Raw genomic sequence first — 16884 nt, forward strand, 5'->3', positions numbered from 1 at the left:
ACAATTTTTAGACTTTTCTTTAACAATTTAAACCTTGCAATGAAATAGGTTGTCTAGATGTGCAACTATGTGGACAACCTATATGATGCAAAGACAATGAGCACACAAGCAAGCAATGGATATAGCACAAGTAAGCTTGCAAAAGTAAAGGGATAAGATAACCAAGAGTGGAGCCGGTGGAGACGAGGATGTGTTACCGAAGTTCCTTCCTTTTAAGGGGAAGTACGTCTCCTTTAGAGTGGTGTGGAGGCACAATCCTCCCCAAGAAGCTACTAGGGCCACCGCAATCTCCTCACGCCCTCGCACAATGCGAGATGCCGTGATTCCACTATTGGAGCCCTTGAAGGCGGCAACCGGACCTTTACAAACAAGATTGGGGATATCTCCACAACACTTGGAGGCTCCCAATAATCCCGCGAAGCTTCACCACAATGGAGTATGGCTTCGAGGTGACCTCAACCGTCTAGGGTGCTCAACACCCAAGAGTAACAAGATCCGCAAGGGATAAGTGGGGGGAATCAAATATCCTGTGGTGGAAGTGTAGATCGGGCACTTGTCAACAAGTTTGATTGGCTAGGGAGAGAGATCGAGTGAAAATGGAGCTTGGAGCAATAATGGAGCTTAGAGATGGAAGAGGTGGTCAACTAGAAGTAGAAGACACCCCTAATATAGTCGTGGACAAAATCCAACTGTTATCCACATGTTCAGCCCGCGACACACGGTACTACCGCTCCAGGGGCACGGTACTACCGCGAGGTTGTGCGGTACTACCGTGGCTAACCATGGTACTACCGCGACAGCAACACAGGCCGGAACTAGCCTGATAAGGGGGCAGTACTACCGCTTGCGCGGTACTACCGCACCCACCTGCGGTACTACCGCAAGGCAGGAAAGTCACGGCCTGGGAAGGGCACGGATGAAATAAATTACATCCGTGCCTACTTCTGCTGAACCGGAGGAGGTACAAAAATCCGACGCGGTACTACCGCCTGCGAGGCGCGGTACTACCGTGCGGGCGCGGATGTAAAAAATTACATCCGCGCCTACTACCGCGACACTGCGGTACTAGGTAGGAGGGCCACGGTACTACGACTCCTAGGGAGCGGTACTACCGTGGGCCTCCGCGGTACTACCGCGCTGGACGAGCGGTACTACTGTGGAGGGCGCGGATGTAAAAAATTACATCCGCCCCTACTACCGCACTGGAGCGGCACAAGGCCAGTGAGCCGCGGTACTACCGCTCCAGATGAGCGGTACTACCGTGACACACAGCGGTACTACCGCTTGTACTTGCGGTACTACCGCAAGCACAGCAGTAGTCGTCAGATTTCCGCACAACCAAGATAACAAAGGGAAGATCCAAAATGCAGGGAAAGGAGGAACAAGTGTACGTGTTGATTCCACCCAAACCTTTCTGACGCGGACCCCCTCTTAATAGTACGGCTCTCCTACGACTCAAATCCACCAAAGAGAAACGTAGAACAACGCCGACTTCAATAGTCTCCGAGGGGCACCGAATCGTCTCGTGCCTAGATATGAATAACCTGAGAAACTCAAGGCACATGATTAGTCCGCAAATGCATTGTCATCAATCACCAAAACACCTGAGGGAAAAATATGCCCTTACACGGGACATCTCTCGTACTTCCGCTTTCATGCTCGCCTCTCCCTGGTGGTAATCTCTCAACCTAGAACTCATGCTGGCCATGGCAGACGCAAGGGAACGATGATGAATGACTTGTTTGTTTTCGTGGATGAGGAGTTGAGGAGGAATGTGCAGTCATCTTGGAGTAGTAGTATTTATAACCGAGTACTAATATGCTCCTAAGTGGGATACCATTTAGGTTTTGATCGTTGTGAACAGGTTTGCAATTAAATATAGCATGGTAGTAATTTGGAATGTGATGGGACACAGGCTCAAAATTTATTAACGGTTCTATAATTTCTAAGTGCGACACTATTCCCGGACAACGTAATGTGGGCACGCTTTCTCGGCCGCGTACGTGGCGTTTGCACCATAGGGTATACCACAATAGGCAATGTCAACACACATCTTGTTCCAACAATCGTGTGCACTCGTTATTACCATTGTGCACACTTCTTTTAATTAGAATGTGTGCCCATCTAGCGCACACACGTTGATCTATCTAACTGTTTCTGTTTGTTGTGTCTAATCGCAAATAGTTCACCCGTGTGAAGGGTATGCCGTCAATCGTAGACACACGTTGGTCTGGCTGGCCGTTTCTATTGTGTTGCCTAATCGCAAACAGTTAAACCGTCTGAATCGTATGCCCTAAATTGCATACACCTTCATCTGGCTACCCATTCTGTTGTTCCGCCTCATCACAAACAGTTAATGTGACTGAACTGTACATCATATATCGCACACGCCTTCATTTGGATGCCCGTTTCTGTTCTTCTTCCTCATCGCAAACAGTCCATTGAACTGATTCGTATGCCCCGCATCACACACGCAACTAAAATATGAACCGTGTTTGATGTATCCACCATCACAAATGTTTTGCATCTTTTTTTGACGGTTTTTTACATCACCTTTTGTGATTAATGCATCGCACACAGTTTTGTCGAAGGGTCTCAGGTCATAGTGTCGCATTAGGAGCATCCTACAGTAGTGATATGCCCTGCAAAAATAAGTTAGACGCCCTCTACTTTGTTGTTGCTAGTTTTACGTGGCTGCTACAGGCTTCTAGCAAGAACCATTCTTACCTACGCAAAACCACAACGGTGATTCATCAAGTTTGTAGATTTAACCTTCTTCAAGGACCGACAGTAGTCAAATTCGATTCAACTAAAGTAGGAGAAATAGACACCCGCCAACCTCCTTTAGGCAAAACTAGTTGCATGTCAGTTGGTGGAATCGGTCTCATGTGCGTGGACATGTAAGGTTGGTCTGGGCCACTTCATCCCAAAATACCGTCGAATCAAAATAAGACGTTGGTGGTAAGCAGTATGACTATTACCGCCCACAACTCTTTGTGTTCTAATCGTGCATATCATCTATGCATAGACCTGGCTCGGATGCCACTGTTGGGAAATGTTGCATGGAAAACAAAAAAAATCTATGCACAAGCAAGATCTATCCATAGAGATGCATAGCAAAGAGTGGGAGAGTGTGTCTACATACCCTTGTAGACTATAAGCAGAAGCGTTTAGTAACGCGGTTGATGTAGTCGAACTTCTTCGTGATCCAACTGATCAAGTACCGAACATATGACACCTCCGTGTTCAGCCCATGTTCAACTCGGTGATGTCCTCGCCTTCTTGATCCAGCAAGACAACAAAGTAGTGGATGAGTTCCAGCAGCACGACGACATGGTGACGGTGATGGTGAAGCTATCTCCGAAGGGCTTCGCCTAAGCACTACAAAAATATGACCGAGGGTGTAAATGGTGGAGGGGGGCGCCGCACACGGCTAAGAGATTGTTGTTGTTCTGTGTGGCGCCCCCCCCACATATATATGGGGGGGGAGAGGGGAGAGTCCAGGGGGCACCCCAAGTAGGGCCGAATCCTACTTGGGGACTTCCCCAAGCCGCCCCCTTCCTTAGTTGAGTGCGGGAGGAAGGCATGGGGAGGTGGCCCCCCCCTTTCCTTTCTCTCGCGAGGAGGGAAAGGCAGGAGGGTCTCCCCTCCCCTTTCCTTCCCCTAGGGTCGTCCAGCCAAGGAGAGGGGCACGCCAGCCCCCTAGTGGGCTGGTCTATCCCCCTTTGGCCCATTAGGCCCATACACTTATCGAGGGTGTCCGGAACCCCTTCCGCTGCCCCGATGAATACCGGTGCACTCCAAAACTATTCCAGTGTCTGAATACCATCATGCTATATATCAATCTTTACCTTCGGACCATTCTATAGCTCCTCGTCATGTCCGTGATCTCATCCAGGACTCCGAACAACATTTGGTCACCAAATCATATAACTCATATAACACTATATCATCAACGAACGTTAAGCGTGTGGACCCTACGGGTTTAAGAACTATGTAGACATGACCGAGAGACTTCTCCGGTTATTAACCAATAGCGGAACCTGGATGCCCATATTGACTCCCACATATTCTACGAACATCTCTATCGGTCGAACCGTTATGACAACATACGTAATTCCCTTTGTCCATCGGTATGTTACTTGCCCGAGATTCGATCGTTGGTATCTTCATACCTAGTTCAATCTCGTTACCGGCAAGTCTCTTTACTCGTTCCGTAATACATCATCTTGTAACTAAATCCTTAGTCACTTTGCTTGCAAGGCTTCTTATGATGTGTATGAAGGAAATATGCCCTAGAGGCAATAATAAAGTTGTTATTTCATATTTCCTTATTTCATGATAAATGTTTATTATTCATGCTAGAATTGTATTAACTAGAAACTTGATACATTAGTGGATACTGTCGGATATCATGTTCCGAAAAAACCCTTAATGTTCGAACTCTGGGGTGCGCGCGAAGATCTTCCCCCTACCGATCCACGTCCCAACACCTCGCTGAGAATCTAAGCTTAAACGATGAACAACTCAAGGGACACAAGGTTTATACTGGTTCGGGCCACCGTTGTGGTGTAATACCCTAATCCAGTGTGTGGTGTGGTGGATTGCCTCAGTGCTGATGATGAACAGTACAAAGGAAGAACAACCTCGCGAGAGGTGTTCTTGGGCTGGTGCGGTGAACTACTTGGGTGAGTTCGATCGCCTCTGGATCTGATGAGAACTCTCCCTCTCTACTGTGGTGGCTATCTCTATATATAGAGGCCCTGGTCCTCTTCCCGAATATTGAGCGGGAAGGGCGCCAACAACGGCCATTTTGAAGGGGAACATCTAGTACAAGTTATCCTGACTAAAGTTGGTCTTCGGCTGCCAAAGGCACTAGTGATGATGCCGTCTTGGGCTCCACGGTGACCTCCACCCTGCCGCTCTGCTGGTCTTGGTCTCGTTGCACTGAAATGGTAACCTTTGCTTGATGCCTCGGTACTCCATGCCTGCGCTTGCCCCCTTTGCACCAAAGAGGAAACAAGGACACTGCACAGGCCGGCGCCCACCTAGCGCTCGCCTGGCCTCGATCGTCATGGCTTGCTTCATGAGCACCTCGCGAGGTACTCTTGCCTTGATCTCTCCGCTTCCTCGCGAGCCGCCCTGGTGAGTTCGTGCCTGAGGAAGCCTTGCATCGTCCGCCCCGCGAGGCTTGGCCCCTCACGAGGGTCTTGAGCTTGAGTTGATGAAGATGGGCCATACTGGGCCACCGCTTGAGCCACACCACAGGCTGCAGGCAGGCAAGTCCGGGGACCCCCGTTCCCAGAATGACGACAGTAGCCCCGGGGCCTAAGGCGCGCTCGGACTTGGCTTACCAGCAAAGCGAAGGGGCAAGTGCGGGGCGCCGCATGCCCCAATTACCTGCGGCCTTGGTCACCGTGTGGTGGTTGATTGGACGTGGGCGTCTCTGCTTCCCCACGCTGCCTCGGCAACTGCCCGATTTGACGAGTCCCTACTGCATGCAAAAAGAGTCATGATTACCTGCGATCGTGGAGGCTGACGGTTGGCCTCCCTTGGGTTATAAATGCGGGAGGGCGCAGGCCCCCGTTGCACATCTCCCTTCCCCGCTTGCTTCTTCTTCCTCCCTGCTCCAGTTGCCCGCCATGTCCCATGGCGCCGACGAAGGGGTCGCGGAGAAGGGAAAGGCTCGTCGGGAAGGGCCTAGCTCCCTTCCGCCCAAGCGCAGCCGTGGTCGCCCCCGCAAGCACCCCGCGACTCCTGTGGTGGCTCCTCGTGGTCGCGGCAGTGAGCCTTCACACGGTGACGACCGCCCGGTGGGTGAGGGAAGGCGCGTTGTGGCCGTGCTTCCACTTGGCAGAGGTGCTACCGGAGTTTGTCGTGTGGTCGGCGGACCCAACCGGTAGCTGGCTCCAGCTTCCCCGCTTCTTCGCCAGCGAACTCCTGGCTGGCGCTCCTGGCGGCTTCTAGCTCCAGGCGGATGGCTGCTGCAGCAGGGCTTCCTGGGTCTCGGTGGAGATCTCCGTCACCGGGAACATGGCCTTGGCCCGCGGCTGGCAGACGTTTGCTTGCGCGCGCGACCTGGGCCGGCGGTGCACCCTGCACTTCAAGTTTGACGGCGACGTGACCCTCTACGTGAGGGTGTTTGGAGAAGATGGCCGCCGTGCTGGGTGGTGTCCTGAAGATGATGATGGCGACCAAGTGCTGGGACTTGGCGACGGACGCCATGAGGACGAAGGCGAGCCTACTGCCAGCGGTGCTCGCAGCTCGCCAAGCTTCAGTGGCTCCCCTTCTGGTGACAACTCCTCCAACAGTGGCCGTGATCAACCACCGCGTCACTGCGCTTGCTTCGAGGGTGGTAGCAGGTCATCCTGCCGTCGCGCCTCGGTGAAGCGTGAGGAGGAGTATGATTGAGCTCAGGAGGGCGGTGTGAATCCCTCCTCACGAGCCGTCGCCAGGCATGCCGCATTTATTTTGTTTATCTCCTTTTCTTTCTTAGAGAGAGAGAGAGAAGTATGGAGCCCCATGGGGGCGTGCTGGACTATTGCCCTGAATTACAATGCTATTTCTATTATTCCCATGCCGTGTTGTGGTGTTGCGGCTGCGTGCGTGTGCGTAGGAACAACTTAGCTCGAGGGGCTCGATGCTGATTTCGCCTCGCGAGGTACCTGCCTGAGGCCTCGCCGGGCGTCTTGAAGTCTATAAAATTCAGCCGAGAGGATAGCTTTCGAACCTTAGTCGTGAGGGTGTCCGGCTCAAGTCCTGTGTTCGTGTCACGATGCCCGTGGGGCACGGACAAGGAGGGGTGCTCCCGCTGTGAACTTGAGTGAGGTAGCCTCACAAAATTAGGCAAGAAAGTACTCGCGAGGGCTCCCGCGCAGCCACCTCGGGAGGCTTGCGAAAGAGAGGGCGACCAGGCAAAAAAAGCAAGACAAAGAATCACGGGCTAGTGACGGCAAACAACACTAAAAGCAACTCCAATAAAGTCTTGAACGAGGGTGAACAAGCCAACTGCGGAAAGCAAATGAAAAGCCGCGTCCGGCACCTAATCTAGTCTTCGACATCTTCTCACCAGCGCGGAGCTAAGTGATGCCACTGGGCATGGGCGGGAGCCCCCGAGGCCCAAGGGCGGCACTCCGAAGACTCCGGGGCATGTACAGCCCCAACTCATTATTACGTGAGAGTGTCACGGGCGGCGAGCTTCACAGGCATTGGCCTTCTTCACAGGCACCGGGCCTTTCTTGTGGCGACGAGCTTCACAGGCACTGGGCCTTCTTTGTAGGCACTAGGCCCTTCTTCACAGGCACTAGGCCTTCTTTACAGGCATTGGGCCTTACTTCAAGGGTAGAATCTCCGGGATGGGCGCCCCCTCCTGGGTTTCCAAGCATGCGGCGCCAAGTCTGGAAACATGAACAAGCTTGAACGGGCCCTCCCACATGGGCGAGAGCTTCTGCAGTCCTTCCTTGGAGAGCACCCGCCCGAGCACGAGGTCACCTACCTCGAGAGTCCTAGGGCGGATGTTGCGGTAGTGGTACCGCCGCAGCGCCTGCTGGTATCTTGCTGCTCGAAGCGTGTCCTCCCGACGGTGTTCCTCCCCCAGCACGAGATCCATCCCCCGCATGGCATCCTACTGCAGTTTATCAAACGCCAGGACCCGTGCAGAGCGACACGTGACCTCGTGAGGGAGGACCACTTCCACTCCATAGACGAGGAAGAATGGGGTTTCGCCGGCCGACTTGGTGGAGGTAGTGCGGATAAACCATAGCACGGACTGGAGCTCGTCATACCAGCCCGTGCCGCAGGCTTCCAGCTTCTTCTTGAAGGTCCTGGTTTTGAGGCCTATCAGGACCTCTGCATTGGCGCATTCAGCCTGGCCGTTGCTCCGAGGGTGTGCCACTGAGGCGTAGCATATCTGCATTCCAAGGTTAGCACAATATGTTTTGATGAGATTGCTGGTGAACTGCGAACCGTTGTCGGTGATGATGCGATTAGGCACCCCGAATCGGCTCACGAGGCCCTTGATGAACTTGACTACAGAGCCAGCTGGGATGGTGCGAACAACTTCCACCTCAGCCCACTTGGTGAACTTGTCAATGGCGACGTAGAGGTAGCGATAGCCCCCTGGGCCCAGGGAAACGAGCCCAAAATGTCCAGCCCCCAAACCACGAACGACCACAAGAGTGGAATGGTCTGCAGGCCCTGACCTTGCTGATGAATCTGCTTGGCGTGGAATTGACAGGCTTCGCAAGCCTTCACCAGCTCGATTGCGTCGTTGAGTGCTGTAGGCCAATAGAACCCACTGCGAAACGCCTTGCCGGCGAGGGACCGTGATGACAAGTGCTGCCTGATAAACCACAAGTATAGGGGATCGCAACAGCTTTTGAGGGTAGAGTATTCAACCTAAATTTATTGATTCGACACAAGGGGAGCCAAAGAATATTCTTGAGTATTAGCAGTTGAGTTGTCAATTCAACCACACCTGGATAACTTAGTATCTGCAGCAATGTGTTTAGTAGCAGAAGTGGTATGATAATAATAGTAATGGTAGCAAAAGTAAAGATAAATGTTTTTGGGTTTTTGTAGTAGTTGTAACAGTAGCAACGGAAAAGTAAATAAGCGAAGAACAATATATGAAAAGCTCGTAGGCAATGGATCAGTGATGGATAATTATGCCGGATGCGATTCCTCATGCAATAGTTATAACATAGGGTGATATAGAACTAGCTCCAATTTCATCAATGTAATGTAGGCACGTATTCCGTAAATAGTCATACGTGCTTATGTAAAAGAACTTGCATGACATCTTTTGTCCTACCCTCCAGTGTTTAGCGGGGTCCTTACGGAAACTAGGGGATATTAAGGCCTCCTTTTAATAGAGAACCGGAACAAAGCATTAACACATAGTGAATACATGAACTCCTCGAACTACGGTCATCACTGAGAAGTATCCTGATTATTGTCACTCCGGGGTTGTCAGATCATAACACATAATAGGTGACTATAGACTTGCAAGATAGGATCAAGAACACACATATATTCATGAAAACATAATAGGTTCAGATCTGAAATCATGGCACTCGGGCCCTAGTGACAAGCATTAAGCATATCAAAGTCATAGCAACATCAATCTCAGAACATAGTGGATACTAGGGATCAAACCCTAACAAAACTAACTTGATTACATGGTAAATCTCATCCAACCCATCACCATCCAGCAAGCCTACGATGGAATTACTCACGCACGGCGGTGGGCATCATGAAATTGGTGATGGAGGATGGTTGATGATGACGACGGCAATGAACCCCCCTCTCTGGAGCCCCAAACGGACTCCAGATCAGCCCTCCCGAGAGAGATTAGGGCTTGGCGGCGGCTCCATGTCGTAAAACGTGATGAAACTTTCTCCTCGATTTTTTTCTCCCCGAGACGGTATATATGGAGTTGGAGTTGAGGTCGGAGGAGGTCCAGGGGGCCCATGAGATAGGTGGGCGCGCCCTAGGGGGGGGCACCCCCCCTGTCTTGTGGACAGCCCGTGGGCCCCCTGGCCTTGACTCTTTCGCCAAAAATTCTTATTAATTCTGAAAAGTGCCTCCTTGGATTTCCAGGACATTCCGAGAACTTTTCTTTTCTACACGTAAAACAACATCATGGCAGTTCTGCTGAAAACAGCATTAGTCCGGGTTAGTTTCATTCAAATCATGCAAGTTAGAGTCCAAAACAAGGGCAAAAGTGTTTGGAAAAGTAGATACGTTGGAGACGTATCAACTCCCCCAAGCTTAAACCTTTGCTTGTCCTCAAGCAATTCAGTTGATAAACTGAAAGTGATAAACAAAAACTTTTACAAACTCTGTTGCTCTTGTGGTTGTAAACATGAAAAGCCAGCATTCAAGTTTCAGCAAATATTGTGAATTAACCATACTCACAATAATAAACAGGTCTCACAATTACTCATATCAATAACATAATCAACTAGCGAGCCATAATAATAAAACTCGGATGACAACACTTTCTCAAAATAACCATAACATGATATAACAAAATGGTATCTCGCTAGCCCTTTCTGAGACCGCAAAACATAAATGCAGAGCACCTTTAAAGATCAAGGACTGACTAAACATTGTAATTCATGGTAAAAGAGATCCAGTCAAGTCATACCCAATATAATCCAATAATAATGAATGCAAATGACAGTGTGCTCTCCAGCGGGTGCTTTTTAATAAGAAGGATGATGACTCAACATAAAAGTAAATAGATAGGCCCTTCACAGAGGGAAGTAGGGATTTGTAGAGGTGCCAGAGCTTGATTTTAAAATAGAGATTGAATAACATTTTGAGCGGCATACTTTCGCTGTCAACTCAACAACTAAGAGATGGCTGTATCTTCCATACTACATGCATTAAAGGCAGTTCCCAAATAGAATGGTAAAGGTTTATATTCCCCCAACCACCAACAAGCATCAATCCATGGCTTGCTTGAAACAACGAGTGCCTCCAACATACAACAACCCTGGGGGAGTTTTGTTTAATTATTTTGATTTGCTTTGATCTTTTTGGATCATGGGACTGGGCATCCCGGGTACCGGCCCTTTCTCGTGAATGAGGAGCGGAGTCCACTCGTCGTGAGAATAACCCACCTAGCATGGAAGATATAGGCAGCCCTAGTTGAAACATGAGCTGCTCAAGCATACAAAACATAATTTCATTTGAAGGTTTGGAGTTTGGCACATACAAATTTACTTGGAACGGCAGGTAAATACCGCATATAGGAAGGTATAGTGGACTCATATGGTACAACTTTGGGGTTTAAGGAGTTTGGATGCACAAGCAGTATTCCCGCTTAGTACAGGTGAAGGCTAGCAAAAGACTGTGAGGCGACCAACTAAGAGAGCAACAACAGTCGTAAGCATGCATTAAAATTAATTCACACCGAATACAAGCATGAGTAGGATATAATCCACCATGAACATAAATATCGTGAAGGCTATGTTGATTTGATTCAACTACATGCGTGAACATGTGCCAAGTCGAGTCACTTAATACATTCAAAGGAGGATACCATCCCATCATACCACATCATAATCATTCTAATAGCATGTTGGCACGCAAGGTAAACCATTATAACTCATAGCTAATCAAGCATTGCACAAGCAACTATAATCTCTAAATGTCATTGCAAATATGTTTACTTCATAATAGCTATCTCAGGAACGATGAATCATCATATTTACAAAAACAAGAGAGGTCGAGTTCATAGCAGCTTTTCTCATCCCAATAAGTCCATCATATATCGTCATTATTGCCTTTCACTTGCACGACCGAACGATGTGTATAATAATAAGAGTGCACGTGCATTGGACTAAGCTGGAATCTGCAAGCATTCAACTCAAGAGAGAAGACAGGGTAATACGGGCTCTAAATTAAATAAACAATCATGCATATAAGAGCCACTAAGCATTTTCAATATGGTCTTCTCGACCCCCAAAAAGAAAGAAAATAAAATAAAACTATTTACACGGGAAAGCTCCCAACAAGTAAAAGAAGAATGAGAAATCTTTTTGGGTTTTCATTTTAATTTCTACTACAAGCAAGGAAATTAAACTAACTATTTTTTTTTGTTTTTTCTTAAGTTTATCAAACACACAAGAAGAAAGCTACAAAAAGAAATTTAAACTAACATGGATAATACAATGAAAGAGTATGAGCACCGACGACTAGTGTGTGAACATGAATGTAAAGTCAGTGAGAAATACGTACTCCCCCAAGCTTAGGCTTTTGGCCTAACTTGGTCTAATACCAAGGACCGCCGCTACTCTCCCCGGTGTAGTGGGAGGTGTAATCAGGATACCACTGGCTAGTCATCTCCGGATCCCACTGGACAGATGATGCACGATAAGGGTCCAGCTCAAGTTCAGGTTCTAGAGTAAAAGCTTGGGCTAGATGGTTGTTCACCGCCTCCGGCGTGACAAGATGACTTTCTGCAAGCAAATCAAATTACAGAGGTGCAGGCAAAATAATGAACTCAAAGTGTTTCTTATTGAATCTAAGTCTATACAGGAGCATCTTTTCTTCGTTGTCAACAATAAACTTGTGTGCTACCATGCTCTTGTAATCTAAAATGTGAGGAAGTAATTTTGTCTCCTCCTCCTGAAGGTGCCTAATGGGTATCTAAAAATGTTTAGCAAGACATGCATCATAGATACCTCCAAATATGGGGCATTTTGTACGATTCAGGGATAGCTGTTTAGCAACGACGACACCCATACAAAAAGTATTGTCTCCCAGCAAAGCATGTTGAAGAATAATAATATCTGGAACGCTCAAATTTCCACTATTCCCACGACCAATCAAGCATCTACTAGAAAATATGGCAAAGTAGCGTAAAACAGGAAAGTGTATGCTAGAGACTTTTGCTTCAGAGCCCTTCTTTGGCTCTTCTACATCAATAGTTTTAACGAAGCCATCCACATCTTCACGATGGGGTTCCTCTAATTCTCCCTCATAAGGTATCCTACATACCGCGCAAAAATGACGTAAAGACATTTCTTTGAATTCATCATATAAATGAAATGATACTGCAGGTGGTGACTTCTTAGGATAATAATAAAAGTTTTGCATGAAAGTATTGGTAAGTAAGAGATACCGATCGATTCGGTCGTTCATGAAACCGGTGAGGCCTATAGTCTCGATTAAAGCATAAAAGTCTTCATGAATTCTGGCTTCTTTCAAGAAATCCTCACATGGCCATTCGCACGACCGTACTTCCGCTAAGCGAGGAAGATTATACTTGGGTTTTTCCTTCTCTTTGTCTTGTTTTTCCTTAGAGCTTTGGCTAGAAGAGCCTTTAAAGAACCTCCTTAACATTTTCTAAAATTTCTGAAATTTTAGTAACTTCAAAATAAAAGTGAATAAAACTAAACAAGATTGATAGCAACTACTCCTACAAGTGCCTAGAGCCTATATCATGCATTGGAATTGCTTGGGACCTCAAAAATTTAACATGCAAGCTCAAGAACATGGTCACCTATGCAGCAAAAATTTGCAATGAATAAAGCACTAGAACAAAAACTAATTGGACCAATGGAGGAGTCACATACCAAGCAACAATCTCCCAAAGCAGTTTTGCGAATGGAGCTTTGAGCTAAGAGATCGAAAATCGCAGCAAAACGAGCTAGAACTCGGGCTTGAGCTGGATGGGGATTTTTTTGGGTAGAAGATGAAGTGTGTGGGTGCTGGCATAAGTGGAGGGGAGCCACCAGGGGCCCACGAGACAGGGGGGCACGCCCTACAGGGGGGGGGGGCGCCCTCCTCTCCCGTGGCATGGTGCTTGGCCCTCCTGAAGTGTTTTTAGTGCCTAAAATCCTCAAATATTCCAGAAAAAATCATACTAAATTTGCAGGGCATTTGGAGCACTTTTATTTTCGGACTATTTTTTAATGCATGGATAATTCAGAAAACAGACAGATAATACTATTTTTGCTTTATTTATTCTAAATGATAGAAAAGTAAAAAGAGGGTACAGAAGGTTGTGCCTTCTAGTTTCATCCATCTCGTGATCATCAAAAATGAACCCACTAACAAGGTTGATCAAGTCTTGTTAACAAACTCATTCCGAATAACACGGAACCGGAGAAATTTCGAATAACACTAAGTTACCTCAACGGGGATATGGAAATCCCTAACAATAAGAATATCATACTTTTTCTTGACAGTAGGGAGAGGAAATTCAAAACCTCCAAAAATGATAGTTGGAACTTTTTCAATAGAATTGATGCTATGAACTTGAGATTGTTTCCTCGGAGAGTGTACCGTATGCTCATTACCATTAACATGAAAAGTGACATTGACTTTGTTGCAATCAATAACAGCCCCTGCAGTATTAAGAAAAGGTCTACCAAGGATAATAGACATACTATCGTCCTCGGGAATATCAAGAATAACAAAGTCCGTTAAGATAGTGACATTTGCAACCACAACAGGCACATCCTCACAAATACCGACAGGTATAGCAGTTGATTTATCAGCCATTTGCAAAGATATTTCAGTAGGTGTCAACTTATTCAATTCAAGTCTATGATATAAAGAGAGAGGCATAACACTAACACCGGCTCCAAGATCACATAAAGCGGTTCTAACATAATTTCTTTTAATGGAGCATGGTATAGTTGGAACACCCAGATCTCCAAGTTTCTTTGGTATTCCACCCTTAAAAGTGTAATTAGCAAGCATGGTGGAAATTTCAGCTTCCGGTATCTTTCTTTTATTTGTGATGATATCCTTCATATACTTAGCATAAGGATTTACTTTCAGCATATCAGTTAAGCGCATACGTAAGAAAATAGGTCTAATCATTTCAGCAAAGCGCTCAAAATCCTCATCATCCTTTGACTTGGATGGTTTAGGAGGAAAGGGCATGGGTATCTGAACCCATGGTTCTCTTTCTTTACCGTGCTTCCTAGCAACAAAATCTCTCTTATCATAACGTTGATTCTTTGATTGCGGGTTATCAAGATCAACAGCAGGTTCAATCTCTACATCATTGTCTTTGCTAGGTTGAGCATCAACATGAACATTATCATTAACATTATCACTAGGTTCATGTTCATCACCTGATTGAGTTTCAGCATCAGAAATATAAATATCATTGGGATTCTCGGGTGTGTCTACAGTAGGTTCACTAGAAGCATGCAAAGTTCTATCATTTTTCTTTTTCTTCTTTTTAGAAGAACTAGGTGCCTCTAAATTATTTCTCTGAGAATCTTGCTCGATTCTCTTAGAGTGGCCTTCAGGATACAAAGGTTCCTGAGTCATTCTACCAGTTCTAGTAGCCACTCTAACAGCAAAGTCATTTTTATCATTCAATTCCTCAAGCAAACCATTTTGAGCTTTAAGTACTTGCTCAGCTTGGGTAGCAACCATAGAAGTATATTTGCTAACGCGGTGAAGTTCATCTTTAACTCTAGCCAGATTATCACCTACGCATCCTATCTCGAAAGCATTATTCTTTAACTCTCTACCAAGATAAGCATTAAAACTTTCTTGTCTAGCCATAAAGTCATCAAATTCATCTAAGCATGGGCTATGAAATTTAGTAGAGGTTATTTCAACTTTATCATATCTATAGAGAGAATTTACCTTCACTACCTGTGTCGGGTTATCAAGACAATGTAGTTCTTTAGGTGATAAATTAAGACCATGTATTTCTTCAATAGGAGGTAAATTCTTAACATCTTCAGCTTTAATACCTTTTTCTTTCATTGATTTCTTTGCCTCTTGCATATCTTCAGGACTGAGAAATAAAACACCTCTCTTATTCGGAGTGGGTTTAGGAATAGGCTCAGGAGTTGGCTCAATTGGTTCAGGAATTACTTCCGGAACTGGCTCGGGAAGAGTTCAATTATTTTCATTAGTCAACATATTATTCAATAATATTTCAGCTTCGTCGACTGTTCTTTCCCTGAAAACACAACCAGCACAACTATCCAAGTAGTCCTTGGAAGCATCGGTTAGTCCATTATAAAAGATATCAAGTATTTCATTTTTCTTAAGAGGATGATCAGGCAAAGCATTAAGTAACCGGAGAAGCCTCCCCCAAGCTTGTGGGAGACTCTCTTCTTTGATTTGCACAAAATTATATATTTCCCGCAAGGCAGCTTGTTTCTTATGAGCAGGGAAATATTTAACAGAGAAGTAATAAATCATATCCTGGGGATTACGCACACAACCAGGAGCAAGAGAATTATACCAAGTCTTAGCATCACCCTTTAATGATAAAGGAAATATCTTAAGGATATATAAATAGCGAGACTTCTCATCATTAGTAAACAGGGTGGCTATATCATTTAACTTGGTAAGATGTGCCACGACAGTTTCAGATTCAAGGCCATAAAAAGGATCAGATTCAACTGAAGTAATAATATCAGGATCAACAGAGAATTCATAATCCTTATGAGTAACACAGATAGGTGAAGTAGCAAAAGCAGGATCGGGTTTCATTCTAGCATTAAGAGACTGCTGCTTCCATTTAGCTAATAATTTCTTAAGATCATTTCTATCATTGCAAGCAAGAATTTCCATAGCAGCTGTTTCATTCATAACATAACCCTTAGGAACAACAGGTAAAACATAATCATTGGGGGGACCTTCATCATCACTATCATCAGTAATAGAATCTTCAGTAATTTCATTCCCCCTAAATCTAGCAAGTTCTTCATCTAGAAATTCACCTAATGGCAAAGTAGTATCACGCACAGAAGTAGTTTCATCATGGATAGCAGAAGTGGCATCATCAATAACATGCGACATATCATAATTCATAGCAGTAGTAGGTTTAGGTGTCGCAAGCTTACTAATAACGGAAGGAGAATCTAGTGCAAGGCTAGATGGCAGTTCCTTACCTCCCCTCGTAGTTGTGGGCAAAATAGTAGTTCGATCGTCTTTCAAGTTCTTCATAGTGATCAACAGATATAAATCCCAAGTGACTCAGAGAATAGAGCTATGCTCCCCGGCAACGGCGCTAGAAATTAGTCTTGATAACCCACAAGTATAGGGGATCACAACAGCTTTCGAGGGTAGAGTATTCAACCCAAATTTATTGATTCCACACAAGGGGAGCCAAAGAATATTCTTTAGTATTAGCAGTTGAGTTGTCAATTCAACCACACCTGGATAACTTAGTATCTGCATCAAAGTGTTTAGTAGCAGAAGTGGTATGATAATAATAGTAACGGTAGCAAAAGTAAACATAAATGTTTTGGGGTTTTTGTAGTAGTTGTAACAGTAGCAACGGAAAAAGTAAATAAGCGAAGAACAATATATGAAAAGCTTGTAGGCAATGGATCAGTGATGGATAATTATGCCGGATGCAATTCCTCATGCAATAGTTATAACATA

This window comes from Triticum dicoccoides, chromosome 3B (genome assembly GCF_002162155.2).
Source record: "Triticum dicoccoides isolate Atlit2015 ecotype Zavitan chromosome 3B, WEW_v2.0, whole genome shotgun sequence".
Taxonomy (NCBI): domain Eukaryota; kingdom Viridiplantae; phylum Streptophyta; class Magnoliopsida; order Poales; family Poaceae; genus Triticum; species Triticum dicoccoides.